Below are 14235 nucleotides of genomic sequence, written 5' to 3'. Positions count from 1 at the left end.
CTATGACTAAATTTGTAGGAAAGAATTTCCCTCAACTTCCAAAATACAATTGGTCCGGGGTAAACTTATTTAGGGGTTGAATTTACGAAATGACTAATTTCTTAAGATAGAAAAATTGTATATAGTGACCAAAACGAAATGAAAAGAAACGTCTATGGAGTAGACGAAACAAATTTCGCATTCCAAGTTTGTCTACGTACGAATACAGACGTGTTCTACCGCTAATCAGTAAAGGTCAGTGATAACCATTAATTTCTATAATAAATCCTATAATGTACACTAACTTAACTAAATAATATTACTAATAATTAATTTACGAAGCTAATACATGAAAATGAATACACAAACACAAAAACCCATCACCCACAACTTTATATCTATCACTCGGGTTCCTCAAGACACTCGGATCCATCTGATACAACCACCCACATTTTTAGCCAACCAAACAGCGAATCCCACAAACAATTGGAAACCATGGAACCTTACACCTTGACAAAGACCAATAAATTTCCCCCATCTACTCCTCTGAGTCCGAAGGAGGAGTTGCGATAAAATTCATTTGAGAGAAGCCCCACTCCATTCCAACCTGGAAGCCTCAGCGACCACAGTATTCAACCCCAAGAAAATCACAATTTGTAAGTGTACATGCCAAAAGATCAAACCTTTGAAGAAGAAGACTCTACCCTAGCCTTTTCTACTAGGAGATTTCAACAGCTACCACATACTCTGGGGAGCAAATTTTACCGACAGCAGAGGCCAATCCAATAAACTTCCTAAATACTAACGAACGAACCCATTTTAATGCTGGCAGTGGAACCTTCTCACTTTTTCAACCCAAGACATTTATCCTGACCTGCCATGGAATGTGACCACTTTCCTATTAAAATCTGTGTCAATCTGACAGGACCCTCCAAAACACAGCAATCTTCCCCACCACCATGGGAACTTCGATCCGACTTCCAGCCTTTAATTATTGGAAACAAAACTATAGAAAATCTTTGTTTTATTCAAACACAGGTGCTAAAAACATAAGTTCAATAAATTTCCAAGGCTCAGGACATGAAGCTTTGTTTCCTTTTGGTTTCCAACGGTTTAAAACATAGTCAATTATCGTTAAGCAAGCATCTTGAATTTAGTGGGGCGCGTTAATTTCCTCAGCCTAAATTGCAAATATTACATCGACGTATTTTTTTGTTCCAGGTGCCCGCCAGCTTGCGATACTGTTCGGCCTTGTCGAGGTGAGTGTGCAGAAATATTTACAGTTTTGCATTGAAGATTTCCTAACGCCGTATTAACTTAGAAAAGAACGTAATTATATCCGTACGTATAGAGAGTAATGAATATTTAAACCTCTTTTTGCACAATTTGAAAAACGACACGAAATAAATCATTTATCGTTTACGGTACTTGAGCAGACAAATGGTGCAAATCAAGAAAGTTCAGTTAGATCGCTATATGGACAAGAATATAATAATTATAATCAAAGAGTCGTGGCGTTTATTGAAACGAGAAAAAAAAGTAGGGGGCCGGTGACATCGATCGGGTTGAATAATAACGAGGTATCGACCGCCTAATTAATAACGGAATGACAATAAAATTTCGTTTAAATCATCGATCAAAAGTAGGTTGCGCCATGGGTTTTGTAAATATCATTTCAGTACAAAGGCTTACATAACTTTGCGGAAATAAACAAATTACGTAATTGGCATGGACTCAATCTAGTTATTGTATTTTTGAAAGTTGAAGTTATTAGCGAGTTACGTTAATTGTGTTATTTTTTCTACTTCAAAAAAGGAACGGTTAGTGGGTTTCTTTATAGCACCGGCGCGAATTTGGTCTGGTAAACGACAAAAAATTGGATGTGTGCCCAAAATACTTGTGGTGATTGTACATTGATGCGTGTAATTGCAAATTGCAATTACTTTTATGTTGGGCAGTTTTGTGCAAAAACCCCTGAAACGTTACATACTCGTGCACGGCAGACATTAATTCTATTTCTAATCGACCGAAGAAAATTATTCGCAAAGTTGCTCTATGTCAATTCTTCCAACGGTTCTCTCATTAAGTTCCCATCAACATTTTTTATCCGCTAATTATAGCCGATTGCTAATTAACTGTGCTAGCGTAGACTCCTGCGCCGCAGACGTAGGTTCAAAGGAAACATTTTTTTTATGTTACCATTTTCCAAAATAAAAAAAAGCAGTGGCACATCAAAAGCAGTTCCTTATTTCTTTGCAGGTGCTACCGATTAACGAGTTATACAAAAAGCTAGGCAGTTGAGCTACATTCTTATAGTTCATCATGTTTTCGTGGATATGCAATTCAGGTCCTAATTAGAAATTTAAAGGTGGGTTAGGGGGCGATAATGATCAATTGGAAGTAAGAAATCCCCCGCTGTGTCTGTAACCAAGCTAAAGTCATTTGTAATGACTAAATCTAGAATTACATTGTAATCATTCCTTGATACAAATTTAGATAGGCAAAATGATCAGCCTGGTTCATTTAATTGATCCGTTGCATGAAGACCATATTGGGCGTTGTTCCACTTGATCACCACACAACATTAGCACAAAATTAAAAAAAGTCGAAAAGAGTACAGTTAGCATGAAGAACGTTGATGGGAAAATCTGGCTCGCCTGCAATAAACTTTGATTAACAAAGAATCAGCCCCCATCAGTACGGATACGATTCTCCTCCGTCTTCCATTCCACGTAGAATCACAACTTTGGACTCTTTGTCATCAATTCAGACAGTAAAATGGTATTTTTATATACAGTTGAATTCACGAAAGGTGAACCCTGCGTCATTAGTTTGTAAACCAATCCAATTATTTTAAATTATTTCCATGTCTTTCTCGTTCATGTGTTGACATGTGATAGAGAATAAAGAACTCGTCTGAAATTGCACGCAGGGCTCACCTACTTTTGGGATGCGCTGGTCGCTGTATATAGTGCTACTTTTTAAGAAGTAGACATAGGGATTTATGGTCGTGGGTTACCTATACTTTAATAAAACAAAATCTCTTCTGAAGGGCACCTAATTTTATGCAACCAAAACGACTGAATATCGTTGCTTTGGCTTCGTGCGTTCGTGTGCAATGTATTTAACTGAAGAAGACGTTGATATTGTCAATTGGTTCAATATGCCGGTTACAGTTTAAGGAGCGTAAGAGATTTATTTTCTATCAAAGTAACAATATTCGAACTAATTAATATGGCAGCCAAATGTTTGTTTTAAAAAGTTGTTCTTGATGCATAAAATTAGGCGCCATTCAGAAGAGATTTTGTCATTTAAAAGTAGACATAAGGATAAACAATATACATAAATCCCCATGTCCACTTCTTAATAAATAGCACTGTATAATATAACAGGGGAATAAGTCAATTTTTTTACCCGAAAATCGATTTATTTAACTTGCAAAAAGATAAGCACTGTACTCTGATGCAGCTATGTAAAGCTGCAGGAAATCATTCGAGCGGTTTCCCCCCGTGCAACCACAGAGAAATTTTTATCACCCCCGCCCCATGCATAGGAGGTGTAGAAAATGCGAAAATTTTGAGGTGTTGGTTAGGGGTGCGTGCTTCTCGTAGCCAGCGAAGGAGAGGAGATTCGAAATAATTTGCGCGCAATTAACCCCGTCAGAGGTCTACACGGATCGTGCAGTTCGGAGAAATTCGTGGTAATGTTCCAAATGAGCTCCTTAAGGGTTATAAGGAAAAAGTGAAAATGGAAATGCTCGCGATGCTACGGGGGTCGTAGAGGGAACAAGAAGTGGAGATGTTTTGGGGGACACTTTCACGAAATTTTTCTTCATAAAATGCCTTTCTAGGGGGGTAGTGCGGAGCCAAAAATTTTTCAAAAGGCGCACGGATTGAGTGAGGGAGATTTTTGTGGGGGGTTCGCAGTTCGGTGAAACATCCCATGATCAAGGGGTTTCAAGGAATTTCAACCTTCGGGACGTCTATACCAGAGGAAATTTAGATAAAATTCGAAACCTGAAGACGATTTTTTAGATTTGTTAAAAATATAGTAACGTAGAATAGATAACAATGTATGAAAAATGTTGCAGAGGAAAATTAAGAAATTGCCGGCGGAGATAGCGAAACGAATAGAAGGCATCGCCACATTTCGAACGCACCTGGTATCGAGAGTGCACCCCCACCCTCCCCCTCGACGCAGAGATAACGTTAGGGCACCTTACCGCGGGAATGCAGGGGGAGGGCGTATCAAGTTGCTTTTTCTTGTGTTGGGTGAATGGGGAATGAGCGAGAAACGCACAATTTCGGGGACCGGGACTTATTCTTTAAACGTTCATTATCCCGAGTACATGAGACTTTTAGGAGGAGTTAAAATTTCAGCCCTCGTGATACATGAAAATCGCGCAACTAAACGCTTGGAAAAAATTCGCGACTTCCACGATCGCAGTAGTATATTTGAGGATTGGTCGCGTTTAATAGAACAAGAGAAAAAAATTCGGCGCCACCGGAAACGAGACCGGCCTTAAAGGGCGCAGAAAATGCATTTTCGACCTTTAATCCCGATCATATTCAATCGCACTGATACTTGAAGTCGTAGAACTCGATTGGGGACGGTCGCAGTATATTTGGGGATTGGTCGCGTTTAATAGAACAGGAGAACAAAATTCGGCGCCATCGGAATCGATACCGGCCATAAAGGACGGAGAAAATGCGTTTTCGACTTTTAATCCGGCTCATATTCAATGGAACTGATCCTTGAACTCGTGAACATCGATTGGCGAAAGTTTGAAGTCGTACGAAATGAGGACTTGCATGCGAAGTGGTCAAGTAGATGTGGTCATTAATTTGAGATTGAACACAATTCGAATTATGGCATTTGAATGTGATTTTGTTTAATAATTATTTAGTGTTCTTAGATTTGCTTAAATAATTCCTTGTATTTTGTTTATTTCAATGTAAAACAATTACGTGAAAGATTAGCTTTATTCTTTTTTAAAGGTTTTATCTCCGGGCGTTGCGACAAGAAGCTCAGCTAAGTGAACTAGTTAAGTTTGTAGTTAAGCGCGTTTCGCCGATATACCCATATTTTGTGTTTAATTTATTCGAAGACGCAGTTGAAAAACGCAAGGGAAATTGTCTTATATAGGAGAGGAAGACGTGAATCGTAGCTTTTTTGGTGGTGGATGTTAATCATTGTTTTTTTTTTTGCCGAACATTAACACGTAGCCGGTTATCGTTTTGTGTGTCAGTTTTGCCGTTATCGAAGCTTTTTGAGCAGACAATTTTATGGATGAAAGTTAGAGATTTAAGTTGTCGCGATAAAAGTTTACGGATGAGTTTCGGAGTGCTGTTTTTATAGTACCAGTTACAGTGAGCTTTTTCATAGACAAAGACCTAATTTTACAACTGTAATTCAAACAAATTCAGTGTCGCCTAATACGAAATTTAAGTGCAAGTAAAGAAGTGAAGTTCCAGAAGCAATATCAGTTGGTTTTTGTGTTTGCTTGTGCGTTCTGCTTGTTCAAAAACCTTTGATGCTGGGTATAGGGTATAAAACGACGTAGATTTTCATGTAGATTTCGAAATGCAAAAAATATAGGGGGTTCTATTGAAAATCAGAAAGTTAAACCGGAAGTGAAACGATTATGATAATAATTTTCTTTCGATGTTGGTACACAAATTTTCAGATTTAAATTATTAATGGAGGTCTAAATACTTTTAGGGACGCCGTGCAGATGCTGGTGTACGGAAGTGGTCTCCAGAAGGGAGAGCAAGGGCCGGGCTACCTCTCGAGAGAGGATGCTTCGGCGGGCCCTCGACGTCACCTAGCTTTAAGTAGAGAGAAGGGAGTGGGTATACCTCAATGGAGTTCCACACACCACCTGCTATAGAGCCGAGCGGGGCAGCCTATAAAAGGTTTCCCAAACCTCTATAAAAAAACGGCTGTATATATACTTAACAAAATTGGAAGGAAGTCGTAATTATTTCGATCCTTAGCCTCGGAAAAGATGTTAATAACCAAACCTTCTAACGTGCTGTGCGATCTAGTCACTGTAATGGGAGGCTAACAATCCCACACATATTTCAAGGAGGTCCGGGTTTGGGATAAAGAACAAAACATAGATAAGCACTTATCATAATATTCCAAGGGACAGTCGTGCGATGCTAAAATAAAAAAATCCAGCAACACAGGAGACATTAAAGAGGAATAAACCACGAAGAATCTTACCAAATTATATTTAGGAGGATTTCAATAAACAAGTGACCAGAAAATTACGAATTCTAAGGAGGATTCTAAGAAGGTTTTTAAATATAATCAAGAAAGAAGGGAAAATTTACAGGAAGATTCTTAGAAGAACTTCTATAAGAAAGAAGGTACTTAACATTTCTTTAAAAACATCCTTGAGGAAATGAATATTCTCAGGTGGCTTTGTCAGTTTGAGTTGGATGATGTTTCTCCAATTGCGGTCTATCCGAACAAGTCTCTCTTCCTGTGATATACCCTAAGAAGTGCGTTCTGTGGGCCTTTAGAAGGGATCCTCTGTTCCAGACCAAAATAACTTCGGCTGAATCCCTCTAAGGATTTAAAAATATTTTGGGAAAAGCGAAAATCTACCCGACTATAATGGACCAAACCTTATGCAAAAAGTACGTGAGCGATTTTTTCGCCGACATTTCTCAACAAATGAACAAAATACATACGTTTCAGGTCGACTTGCTTTGATGAAACGTTATCATTTTGGAAGGGAGTCATGGGAAAGCGATTTTACTCTTGTGGATTTTCAAGGCAATCTTAGAAAAAGTTAATTTCACTCTCGATTGAATATTATTTCATTAGCAGAACCGCAAATGGTTTGTGTTCAATTTCTAATTTGGTAGCAACGGAATTTACAATGGTATCAAAACCAAATTAGACTAAAAGTCGGAAAATATCTTCAGCTATCTCTAATATTCAGGAGTCGCTGTCCCTCGCTTTCTTAATTCATTCTCCCCCCCGCCGCCGTTCTAAGATCTTAAGTCTTTCTTTCTCGAATCGATATCTATATAGCCTTTTCATTTTCTTCTACCTTGAACCATGACTATGTCTAGAGCCCTAGACCACACCACTAATGCGTCCATCAAGTGGATCTAAAGTATTTGAAGTCCCCACCAAACCACAGGTACTCAGTCTTGTAAATTCTACTAATTTTAAGAACCCCTTGCTCCAACGCTTCAGAATTTCATGAACCTTCTTCCGACTTTCCCCCACCAAAGCACTGTCGTCGGTGTACAAGCGTTCCCAAAAGGTTAGTTCCTTGACATCTAACCGCATACCTTACACATTACCTCTCCCAAAACTTTCCACACCTCCCCTGGAATCATCCGTGGTTTCGCGTTACCTTTAATACAGGCCCCTTCTCGACTGCGGACCAAGGTTCTTTGCCTATTCTTGGGTTCTCTTCAGTCAACAATCTCTGAAAGTAGACCTCGTAGATCATCAGAACAATTGACGAGAGACACCATCAAAACCTTAATATCTAACTAGGACTAATCTTTGTTTTATGATAACGGATTAGCTAAATTGAAAAAATCAGAATCGACACTTATTACAAAATTATGGCAACGGAATGGTGATTACTGGCAACAATTTAACACATCCCATGCTTCGATCCAGCACCAAAGAAAGTAGGGGTGTACCGCCTCGCATTGGCGTAAATGTGAAACGTGGTTACGTAATTTATTGACATTAAGTACACCCTTCAGGCATTTCCAATAAAACGGCTTAATTATAATCCGCGAGACATTTTTGACGTTCGAGTGACGCCGTTTGATACCCATTAAAATCTAAAGACCGTTAATATCATTCCTTAGATTACGCAGTATATTATTACATTACATAAAGCGAAGAATCCTGTCGGCATAGATATTGTGTAATATGCAAATACATGAAAACCGCATTCTTAAATGAAAACAAAATCTATTATTATTGCTACCTTGCAGCATCGAGCGCCTCTTAAACTATTGTTAAGTACCTATGCTAAAACGATGCATAAATCAAACCGATTCACCGTAAGGTGATCAATTGTAATCTCACGCTGTTTGAGGTTGGGAAATCGCGGAAGGGATTTTATTAAATGTGCGGTCATCCAGGTCAACTATTGCATGTAGAAAAACACCCAATACTTCCTTGTGCTTGTGGTGGATTCATCACCCCACAATTCAGAGCACCGTTAATTAGTAGGTGTTCCTGGTGATTTTAATACTATAATGATTCATCATCAGGTTTACTAACCTTCGCTAAACTAGTTTTCCGGCTAAAAGGCTAAATTTACTTTGTTTGTTAACAAATTAACATCCGTTACTCAGCAGCTCCAATCTCTGTCTAAAAGCAAACAAAGAATTGGGTTAATGTCTACGTGTTTTAGGTTAAAGAAAATGTGGCATTTAAAAATTGTTATAATTATCATTTTTCATAAGTACTCTATTACGTGAGTAAAGGTATACGCTCGTCATGCAATCCTTTATTGATTTATACCTGTGTTTTTTTTCGGTGATTTTGTGAAACCGGTCCGCTCTTAAATTGTTACGTTTAATTGCTGTGAGTGATACTCTCGCAATTATCTTAGAAAGAGTAATGCCTATTACATAAATTTCTACTTCTATTTAAATTCAGGAAGTTGATCATTTTCGTACGAAACTACGTCAACTTTTTATTAATAAAGACATGCGAAATGTAAATAACCGTTGATGATCTAGGAATTCATTTCTAAAGACTCAAGTTAGAGTCCGTTAACTCAGCGCCACCACTTTAGAATTACGGGCAAAGAAAAGTTATCTTATTTTGCATCTCTTACTACCCCTCTGTTTTTGTACCCTATCGCTTCCGAATCCATGGTGGTGTCAAAGCTCACTTTTGCAAATGTGTACACTTACACCGAAGCACTCTACGGCCAAATAGGGGCAGTACTGAGAAGTGTAGAACTCTGTAATACAGAAAAAATCAAAAACAGTATTAACCCCTGCCACGGGGTAAAAATTGTAAGGCTCATTTTCGCATAAAAGTTTGTCCCCTCGACCGGTTTTTCGATTTTTTGCAAAAGCCTGCAAAACAGGAGAAGAACGCGAGACATCCAGAAAATGACTAGTGAACTTATTAGCGTTTACCCAATTGAAAACCATTGATAAAATCAACTGGCAACATATGTGCAACAATTACGTCAGTTATAATATTATAAAATATACAATAACACATAAGCAGAGCGCTTCGAAAAATAAATAAAAGAGCGACAAAACTACTGTTAGCAATTACCGATGCAATTATTACTCGCAAATGCAATTACAAATGTAATTAAGCTGTACAGGATGCCTTATTAAGGTTCCCATATAAATTTAATATTTAATATCATTAAATTACATAAAAACCTTTGTTTCATACCTTTTATGCGGGGAGTCTAATACCATTAACCTTGATTGTGAAGTAATGCAGGCGCAGAATAACGATGGTGGTATTATCAATCATCTGGCACCTATTATTTAGGTACACGTTCAAAAGGAAAATGGGAATCTTTTGCTTGTTAAAGAAAGTCTCTAATTAAACGTAGCAATTAAGTACAATTCTTTTACATACCATTGAAAACTTAACCTTCAGTAATTGTGGGCGATGTGAAGTGTGAGATAATAATGGTGAAAGTGAAAAATTAAACAAGTTAATAAGGTTGTGGAGCAAACAAGGTAATTTATAACTACAGTTCAAGTTTTAACCGATGCCACTTGTTCAATGTGCTATTGGGACTGGGAATTTTCAAAGCGATTGGATGATTCTAAACAAAACTATCGGTGCACACCGACGAACGGGCAGACAGGAATAGAAAATTAAGAATAAAAAGAAAGACAAGTGACGTCCAACCCCCCACAGCTTCTTTGTTCTGATTAGCTTTAATTCTTTTCATTGTAAGTTATACATTTGTACTGTTACTATTTCCGGTTCTTTTGGAACCTCTAGTTCTAATCTCACTGCTACAATAATTAAAATACAATGCAATAAACAGAGATTATCGATATCCCCCATAAATTTGTTGCGGGGGAAATACTCTTTAGGTTTAGACAGTAACCCATTTTCTCTATCTACCTTCAAATGGTAAATGACCTGAAGTAGAATTTCACTAATTACTGTTCTTTGTCTGTCTTGAACCATGAATGAACGTAAAGGAACTATACCTACTTATTTTATACTTAGTTGTACAGTTCGTCCCATTCTTTTGCGTTCATTCAAAGAAAGACTTGCACAATAAAAAGTAATTAGTGAAATTCTACCTGGGGTCGTTGAACATTTGAAGGTAGATAGACTGGGCTATTGTCAATACCGGATTTCACCACTAGAGCTTTGTAAGTATGTAAGGGTAAATTGACGAGATTGTTGCAGATGCCAAATGAACTAAAAGTTTTCATTGGACCGCAAGCAACAAATTTTCTATCACTAAACCTTCAACCACTAAGGACCAAATCGTGGGGTTGCAACGTAATTCCACAAAAGGTTCGTCAAACTTTTGTTCTAACCCTTTCACTAAATGTTATACGGCCTCTAGTTGAATATTTCATGCAAATTTTTTGTCAACTGCTTTACTGGTACTATTCTGTGTTTTGAATCCTATGAAAATTATTACGTATCTGCAATTATCTAACCCCCTGCACCAGAAAGACAATAAATACACGAATAAATGCGAATTTAATTGTTGGGCCCCCACAAATAATAGGCTTTGAAAGGAGCCTATTCTAGAATGTGTAAAATACGGCAACAATTAATAAATGCCACATTTTCTATGTTCTTCCAATCAGAAAATTGTTTCTAAATACTACCCTCCAATCGGAGAAATAAAAATCAATAAGGTTAATGGATCTATTTGATCCGTCCCCAAAATCAGAGTTTGTACATAGGCATCAAAAATCACCAATTACTCGATAGTTACCTGCCTTGTTATTATTATTGTATTAGGGGTGGTCCCAGTCGATTACTGCACTATGATCTTTTGCCTAGGGGGAAACAACTTTGAATTTATGGTGTACACCCATCTGAATTAATTTGAATTAACGTGAATTAATTTGAATTTACGCGAATTAATGTGAATTAATTTGAATTAACCTGAATTAATTTGAATTAACGTGAATTAATTTGAATTTGAATTTTTGGTGTACACCAAAAATGGTACTTGTTTCCCCCTCGGGAAACAACTTTGAATGTATGGTGTACACCCATCTGAATTAATTTGAATTAATTTGAATTAACGTGAATTAATTTGAATTAACGCGAATTAATGAATTAATTTGAATTAACCTGAATTGATTTGAATTAACGCGAATTAATTTGAACTAACGTGAATTAATTTGAATTAACGTGAATTAATTTGAATTTGAATTTTTGGTGTACACCAAAAATGGTACTTGTTTCCCCCTCGGGAAACAACTTTGAATTTATGGTGTACACCCATCTGAATTAATTTGAATTAACGTGAATTAATTTGAATTAACGCGAATTAATGTGAATTAATTTGAATTAACCTGAATTAATTTGAATTAACCTGAATTAATTTGAATTAACGTGAATTAATTTGAATTTGAATTTTTGGTGTACACCAAAACTGGTACTTGTTTCCCCCTAGTCTTTTGCTCTATTGTACTTCCCGGTATTATCCACCCTGTATCTTTAACAAAGTCCCGGATTTTGATAGAGCAAACTTTCTCTTTTGAAATTTTCGCATTTCGGTGTTTCTTCTTGCTCACCACAACCCCTGCATAACGGGCTGATAGTCCCAGTCCAATTCTGTACACCGACAGTGGTCTGTGACCCTCTCTGACGGAAGTTTTGTCTTCATCTTTCTTAGTTTTAAGATGGACGATGCTAATTCCCCGTTGGGGTTTCCAGAAAAATCGTGTAATGGTTCTGTCGTGCAATTTTCGATCAAGTGCTCTTTCGTGAGTTTTGCTTGAACCTACGTGAGGAGAGCATGAGGTTTTTTTTGTTAGAGTAACAGATACCTTTTGGTCTATTGTACTTCCCGGTATTATCCACCCTCCAAGAATACCTGTACCTTAACAAAGTCCAGGATTTTGATAGGGCAAACTTCCTCTTCTGTAATTTTGGAATTTGGGTGTTTCTTCTTCCTCACCCCTGCATAACGGGCTGATAGTCCCAGTCCAATTCTGTACACCGACAATCTCCTCTGTTCCCCCTGAGAAGTGATTCTAGAGCAATTGATGATTTTGAGCGAGGGTCTTTGATCCCAAAAAGTGTGACTGAAGCAAAACTGCTGACAATGTTCCACTAGTTTGGTAACTTCTATGCTTAGTTTTGGATAAGGTTGATCATAAGGGTGGTATGTGGTCCAAAGTTCTTGTACCAATATAACCTTTGCTCTTGTATGCACAAGAGGTGGCAGATGCCGTTCTACTGTCATGCAGCTTAATTTGTGCCACTTTTACCATTAATAAAATAGTAAAACCGGGTTTACCTACTGAAGTACAGTGGCTGGAAGAGTTGGTTGTGGCCCTGAGAGCCTCGTAACTGCTGTTGAGTCTTCGCACTCCATGCTTGTTAGCTCCTCGCGCATCAACTTCGCTGGAGAGGAGGTTGAGCGTCATCCTCGTGAAGTTCACGTGGAGTTTGGACAATCAGAGTTTGTTCCTTGAAGTCCTCCTTTCCGTTTGTCACACGCCAATTGGCGATATTGCTGATTGTAACTCCAGAGTTTTGGATTTCGAATCTTCTTCGATTCTACTTGAGCCCCAGGCAACCAGACGTGTGCCCTTAATGGTTTTGAGAGGTCCTTCGCTTCGGCGAATCGAAGTTTCGCCCCGACACTACCCGTAAATCGGATTAAGTACATCCCAAATCGTTATAGGGTTAGTGACTGACTGCTGGCATCAGTCTACCACGAAAATTGAACGTAAAAGTCAAAAAGCTTGTCGATAGATTTTAGAACTCCTCCTAACTGCTTTTGTTCGAATTAAAAAATGCTGCCCTAGAGATGAGCAATTTTATCCGGATCGTAAAAAAATCTGATTTATACACTTCTTGTTCATTTTTTTAATTAAGAAAGTTTCCCTGAATGAGCAGTTTCATCAAGATCGTAACCGTAAAAAAACTGGAACTGGAACATTTGGTACCCGTAACATAGAAACATAGAAACACTGACAGTGTCTGTACTTTACTTTGCTTTGTAACACAGAATTATATGAAAAACAAAGCTGGCTTGATGAATAAGATGAACAAATTTTCGGTAGCTGTTCGGACGGTAGAAACTTTTAACTTTTAAAAGAGAACCTCAACGAAAAGTCTCGCTGTACTGCGACTGCTTCCTTTTTCATTTCGACGAAACTCTTTCCGTAATCGGGCAACACGCGTTATAGTTCTCACACAACTTTGGATAATTTGCTTCTGCACAGAACTATTACGAAATAATGACGAACTGCATTTTTAACAAAACAAGTAAAGCTTGCTGCCCGTAATTTAGTATAATAAGATGTACACACTCTTCATCCATTTACGGAAACACCACTTTCACCATAAAATAAACTCCTTCTTTGAGAATTTTCTAAAAAATCGCCAATCAACGACGGAACGCGCCAAACGTCCGCACTTTTCTGTTTTTCTTGACTCGTATCTTCTACGGTATCGATCTTATTAGTTTCATATATTCTTTCATCAGAATTTTTTGTATCCTTAGTGGTTTCTGTATCCTCACCCTGTTTTCTGGCTGTGCTCTCATTTTTTTTCTGCAGACCCATGTTCGCGTTTTGTCCTCTACATCATTTGTTTCTTCTTTGACACCATTCGATTCTTTTACTTTTTCGTTCTCTTCTTTCAGCTCATCGGGTTCCTTGTGACTGTCTTCTAAATGACTATCTTTACATTATAGTCTCTTGAACCTCCTTCTAATCTTCCGTATCGCGTTCCTTTGCTTGGATTTGAATGTGACTCTCAACCTGGTCCATTTTCTGGTCCGTCTCCCTCCGGTATCCATCTACTTCTTTGATTTCATTTAGTTCCGCATTCTGCACAGCCATCTTCGTGTCCAATGTTTCATTCAATTACGCCACCGATGTCCTTATTGCTTCCATTGTCTCGATGAGCGCGGCGAAATGCCCTTCCGGTGCCTGCATCGGCATTATTACTTGTTTCTTCTTTTTTAAACGACGTTTTTCTTTATCCAAATCATTTTTTTAAACTCTACCTACCCCTGTAACTCATCCTGTAAGAAATCCTGATTAAATAAACGTCTGG

At 37.9% G+C, this 14235-nt stretch overlaps 1 protein-coding gene across 6 annotated transcripts in view; it reads left to right on the top strand.

Moving 5' to 3' along the window:
* LOC116174858 (flocculation protein FLO11-like) overlaps positions 1-14235 on the top strand; it is a 148889-nt gene that overhangs the window by 40144 nt on the left and 94510 nt on the right. For 5 of the 6 annotated variants that reach the window (XM_031492882.1, XM_031492880.1, XM_031492879.1 and 2 more), the window contains exon 2: positions 1201-1238. The exons of the other annotated variant lie outside the window; for it this stretch is intronic. The gene's annotated coding sequence lies outside the window, so the exon portion shown is untranslated. The remainder of the gene's footprint in view (positions 1-1200; positions 1239-14235) is intronic. 6 annotated transcript variants of the gene reach the window in all.

Source organism: Photinus pyralis, unplaced genomic scaffold (assembly GCF_008802855.1).
Source record: "Photinus pyralis isolate 1611_PpyrPB1 unplaced genomic scaffold, Ppyr1.3 Ppyr1.4_LG6, whole genome shotgun sequence".
Taxonomy (NCBI): domain Eukaryota; kingdom Metazoa; phylum Arthropoda; class Insecta; order Coleoptera; family Lampyridae; genus Photinus; species Photinus pyralis.
The sequence above is the reverse complement of the archived record's forward strand: the minus strand, read 5'-3'. Positions and strand labels throughout refer to the sequence as shown.